This window comes from Balaenoptera borealis, assembly GCF_965194805.1.
Source record: "Balaenoptera borealis genome assembly, chromosome: 2".
In the NCBI taxonomy this organism is placed as follows: Eukaryota; Metazoa; Chordata; class Mammalia; order Artiodactyla; family Balaenopteridae; genus Balaenoptera; species Balaenoptera borealis.
Window position 1 is genome coordinate 57,059,710 of NC_138867.1, and position 5,894 is coordinate 57,065,603.

Sequence of the window (5,894 nt, forward strand, 5' to 3'; positions counted from 1 at the left end):
CTCATTTGAATGTGGCTACTTCCCACTTGCGGATAAAAGTTGTTTTAAAGGTACAGTGGGGAAATAGTAAAAAAACTGCTTTCAGTTACCTGGGGACCCAATTAATATACACAATTGGTTTTTGTTTTATGTACCTGGTTTACTTCAGATAAATTACTAAGCTCTTGAAGGCATTTACAATCCTTACTTACTTTATGTCATACTGTATGTAAGCCCAGTCATCTTAAGAGAATTGACTGCCTAGTTCTATGTAAGGAAAAGTACCACCTCATTCCCAGTTCCCCCGATTTCTATTTCCTCTGGTGGTTGCTGCTATAATTCTAAGTAATCTACTCGTACCACTTTCTTAAATTAACAATTTAAACTAGTATCACCTTTTTCACTTGGAAAAATAAGAATTTTAATTTATATTCAAAACCTAGTTTGCTTTTTCTTTATTGGTTAAGAAAATAAAACAATCCTCAAAACAAATAAGAAAGTATCTAAAAACGTTTATTTACCCATCCCCTCTTAATCTCCTACGCCTCAATCCCACCTACCCGAAGGATGGAGTTTGGGATGTATCCATTCATGCCTTCTATGAATATAGACCTGCATGTAAATTGTTATGGGGGGGGTATTAAAAAAATGAGATTATCCTATATACTTAGCAATTCTTTCAACATGGACAAGCCTTACCTGTATTTGGGCATTACAGTCCATAGTATGGATATACTATAATGTGATTAACCATTCCCCTGTTTATGTTCGGATTGCTTTTTGTCTTTGCTCCTACAGACAATGCTGTTTAAATGTCATTATATCCCATGCCTTTCTTTATGTACACTGGGTTCTCCAAAGAGTGTGTTCTAAGTTCTGGCAGGTACAGCCAGCTGACTTTCTCAATGTCATCAGCAATAAATGTACAAAAGTTCTGGTTTTCTCTGCATCCTTGCCAGAACTGAAGGTAATCATTCTCTTTAATTTCTGTGAGTTTGGCAAAAAATATCCTATTTTGTTTGCTGTCTTAATTTATACTTCTCATGAGTGGTTGAATCAATTTTTGTAGTCCGCTTATTTATCAATTTGTAAGGCTTTCCCAGTTTTGTCGTTTGCCCTAAATCTGTTTATGCTGTATCTTTTGACATGCAGACACTTTAAATTTTTATATTATCAAAACTATTTTTTCTGTGGTTGCTTTTGGATTTTTGGTGTTAAGGTCAACTCCATCCCCAAACCATTACCATCTCTCAAATTTCTAAATTTTTCCTGTTTAGGTCTACAAGCCCTCAGTAAACTTTTTGTATGTGGTATGAGATAGGATTCTTTTTTTTTTTTTTTTTTTTTTAAAGAGATCATTTGGTTTCTTCCTTTCCAATTGGAAGCCTTTTATTTCTTTTATTTTTTAAATTTATTTATTTATTTTTATATTTATTTTTGGCTGTGTTGGGTCTTCGTTTCTGTGCAAGGGCTTTCTCTAGTTGCGGCAAGCGGGGGCCACTCTTCATCGCAGTGCGCGGGCCTCTCACTATCGCGGCCTCTCTTGTTGCGGAGCGCAGGCTCAGTAGTTGTGGCTCGCGGGCCCAGTTGCTCCGCGGCATATGTGATCTTCCCAGACCAGGGCTCGAACCCGTGTCCCCTGCATTGGCAGGCAGATTCTCAACCACTGCGCCACCAGGGAAGCCCGAGATAGGATTCTTAACTTCCAGATGGATGCCCATTTGTGCCAGCCAGTACTATTATATTTAAAATCTTCCTTGTACAATTGAAACATCAGTTTTTATTGTTCCCTGATCTACTTGTTTTTTCCTGTGATTAATATAGTTTTACATTAAGTTTATCTGGTATGATGAGGCTACCACTGCTTCCCAAATATGTGGGGGCAATTTCAAACACATAAACCATAAAATTATGTCCAGTTACTGAAAAGCTTCTTTGAGATTTTGCCTGTATATTATATATGTATATATAGAACATTATGTACTAACTCTGGATGGACTGACATTGTCTTCCCATCCAGAAACATTTTTCTCCATCAAAGACTTGTTGCATGCCTTTCATTGCAATGTTAGAATTTAATTATGTAATTGCTGTATTTTTCTTGCCAAGTTTATTGCTGGCTTTATGCTTTTTTTGTCACTATTGTGAATAGGCCCTATTTCCCACTTCTGTTTTTTAATTACTAGTTGTATTTTTGTTACCCAGTTGACATCGATGTTCTTGCTTGATTTTCGTGCTTTTCTAGGCCTTAAATCCCCAAATTTTATTTTTTCAACTATATGATTTTTAGGTTATTGTTTTAGAATCTCCAAAATAACATTGATAATCGGTAGATCTCCATCTTATTCCTGGATTGGACATCTCTTCAGTATTTTTAGCTGTTAGTCTTTAAAAAAAAAAACCAGAAAAACCCCAATGATATCATAAGCTGAAAGAGTAAATAAAATTCCCCAGCCTTGACTATTAAAAACTCTCAGCAGGAAGAGAAATTTAAAATCTATTCATTTATTGAAAACTAGCTAAATTAATCTGTAAAGTCACCTGGCCTATTGCTGCTTATAATGGTAGCTTTCCATGTTTTTTTGGTGTTTTTTAGGAATTCCCCACCACCACCACCTTAGAAAATCATCCATTCTGGATTTTCTAAATTATAGCTGTAGAGGTATATGATATTATTCAATCTCTTTTGTATTATACTTATATCTTCTCATTCCTGATGTTGAATACTTGTGTTTTCTAATCAGGCTTGTCTAGGGGGTCTTTTACTGGTGTTTTGAAACAATGATAAAAAGGTATCATTTCTACTACCTTTATTTGGTAGTTTTAGCTTTTATGTTAATTCTCACCATCTGTTTTTCTTTTGGTTATTTTCTTTTTTTTTTTTAAAGAATTTATTTATTTATGACTGTGTTGAGTCTTCGTTTCTGTGCGAGGGCTTTCTCTAGTTGTGGCAAGTGGGGACCACTCTTCATCGCGGTGCGCGGGCCTCTCACCATCGCGGCCTCTCTTGTCGCGGAGCACAGGCTCCAGACGCGCAGGCTCAGTAATTGTGGCTCACGGGCCCAGTTGCTCCGTGGCATGTGGGATCTTCCCAGACCAGGGCTCGAACCCGTGTCCCCTGCATTGGCAGGCAGATTCTCAACCACTGCGCCACCAGGGAAGCCCTGGTTATTTTCTAATTTAGGTTAAATACTTAATATATTTTTAGTAATAAGAGCCTTTGTATATACATTTTCCTCTGTGATAGCTGGTTTCTAAAGTCCTCTTTCGTCAATATCTGGTTATTTCTTTTGTGATCCTTTTTGATCTGGAGATTATTTTACTGCTTATTTTCTAAGTAGTTTATTTATTTTTGCTGCGTTGGGTCTTCGTTGCTGTGCACGGACTTTCTCTAGTTGTGGACAGCGGGGGCTTCTCATTGCAGAGCACAGGCTCTAGGTGCACGGGCTTCAGTAGTTGCGGCACGTGGGCTCAGTAGTTGTGGCACTCGGGCTCAGTTCCTCCACGGCATGTGGGATCTTCCTGGACCAGGGATCGAACCCGTGTCCCCTGCATTGGCAGACGGATTCTTAACCACTGCGCCACCAGGGAAGTCCCAGTAGTTTATTTTTTTTGTCAGACATCTATATGTTGGTGATTTTTTATTTCATTGGAAATAAGGTCTGTAAAAAGCCTTTTGAAACTTTTCTATGTGGATAAGTACTTGATTGACTTATGTAAATATTCCATGGATTTTATTTCCTAATAGGAAACAAAATTTTAGTGATTTACGTAGGCAAATATTAAGGCTACAGAGAAAAAAAAATGTATGGCGGTCATATACACACGTGTGTGCACTTGTGCACATAAATTCCTATTTTTGAGAGCCACTTGAAAGTAAATTTCAGGTGTCAATATAATGTCCCCTTAAAATACTTCCATCATAAATCTATGTCCTAAGAATTAGACCCTTAATTTTGATTTGGACCATTTTTAAAGTCTTTATTGAATTTGTTACAATATTGCTTCTGTTTTACGTTTTGGTTTTTTTGGCCACGAGGCATGTCGGATCTTAGCTCCCCGACCAGGGATCGAACCTGCACCCCCTGCATTGGAAGGCGAAGTCTTAACCACTGGACCACCACGGAAGTCCCCACAATCTTTTTATCACACTAAGAAAGTTAACAACTCCATATGTAATATACAGTACATAATCAAATTTCCACAATCATTCCAAAAATGTCTTACAAACATTTTTCCAATCCAGAGCTCCAAGTTTCATTTGTTTTTCCATACAGAACAATTGCCCTGCTTTTTTTTTTTTTTTTTTTTTTTTAATTTATTTTTGGCTGCATTGGGTCTTTGTTGCTGCGCGTGGGCTTCTCCTTGCGGTGGCTTCTCTTGTTGCAGAGCACGGGCTCTAGGCGTGCAAGCTTTGGTAGTTGTGGCGCGAGGGCTCAGTAGTTGTGGCTCGCAGGCTCTAGAGCACAGGCTCAGTAGTTGTGGCGCATGGGCTTAGTTGCTCCGCGGCATGTGGGATCTTCCCAGACCAGGGCTCGAACCCATGTCCCCTGCACTGGCAGGCAGGAAGATTCTTAACCACTGTGCCACCAGGGAAGTCCCAATTGCCCTGCTTTTTAACATGAATTGTCTAGACCATTTTTCTTGTAGAATGTCCTTTATTCCAGATTTCTTGTCTGATTGTTTCTTCATAGTTAAGTTCAGGTTATGCATTTCGGCAAGAATATTGGTGATTTGCACAACTTATGCATCATTGGAGTCAAGTATCAGATTGTTAAACACTACTGGTGATACCACATTTGATCATCTGGGTAAGGTGGTAACCACCAGATGAGTTGTGATGTAAAGGTGCTGTTCTCTTTTTAGTTTTAACGTTCATTAACGATACTTGCTTTGAGTAATCTTATCTCACTGGGAGGGGGATGATGGTAATTATCTAATTTATCATCCATTCTGTATTATTGGACATTGATTCTGATGCATGCTCAGATTGGAGAACCACTGCATAGTCTTCATCCCAAATTTGGCCAGTGGACACCTGTTAGGCAACTGCTTAAAAGGATGAGATTGATGTGAGATATCGGAAGACATCCCGATAAAAGCAGTTAAGTGAAAAAAGAATAGGGTCACTTTTTTGTAAAGAAAAGATGAAGCAAAATGTTCTTCCAGGAATTTGGCAGTAGGAGTGGTGAACCTAACATTTTACATCCGACCGTGCCTTTGAATCTTTTACCAGGAGCTGAATTACTTTGATAATAGGAAGAAAGGGGAGAATTGTGTGAACAAGTATAACTCCGGGGAAACTCGCTATAGAAGGGAATGCTCGGCTCTGTTGTTCAGAGGCCCGAGCTGCTTGTGCTTGTGCGGCAAAGATTGTCCCCCTTACATGACTGACCATAGTGAAAAACTACAAACCAGTCAGGCATTTATGTCCTGCATTGTCCGGTCACTGCTCAGCTAAGAAAGCTCAGTTGTAATCTGCCGGATCATCAAACTGACACTTGGGGGCACCCAACTCTGTTACGAGTTCGAATCTTACTGACAGCTGAATTTCAAACTGGAAGTCTGCACTGCCTCGTGGGGAGGAAGTGGGTATCTCTGAACTTTGGCCACTCTCTTCTCCGCCAAATGAGGGGCGTGGACCTAATGAGCTCAGAGCAAAAGTCTACCTAACCCTCCAATGTTTATCTCTGCCAGCCTGCTCGGCACACCCATCTTCCAAGGCCGCGGATGGAAGGGGAGTGCTAAGCTGGGTCAATAACGGCTATCCCAGCTCCAAGGCTGAAAGACCTGTGATGTCGGGGTTCTCCCCTCTAGGCCGCTGTGCCAGGAGCCGGGGAGTGCAGCCGGGACAGCAGCCACCAGAGACCGGGGCGGAAAGGGCGGGGGCCCTGCGCCGGAAGGGGCGGGGCGGC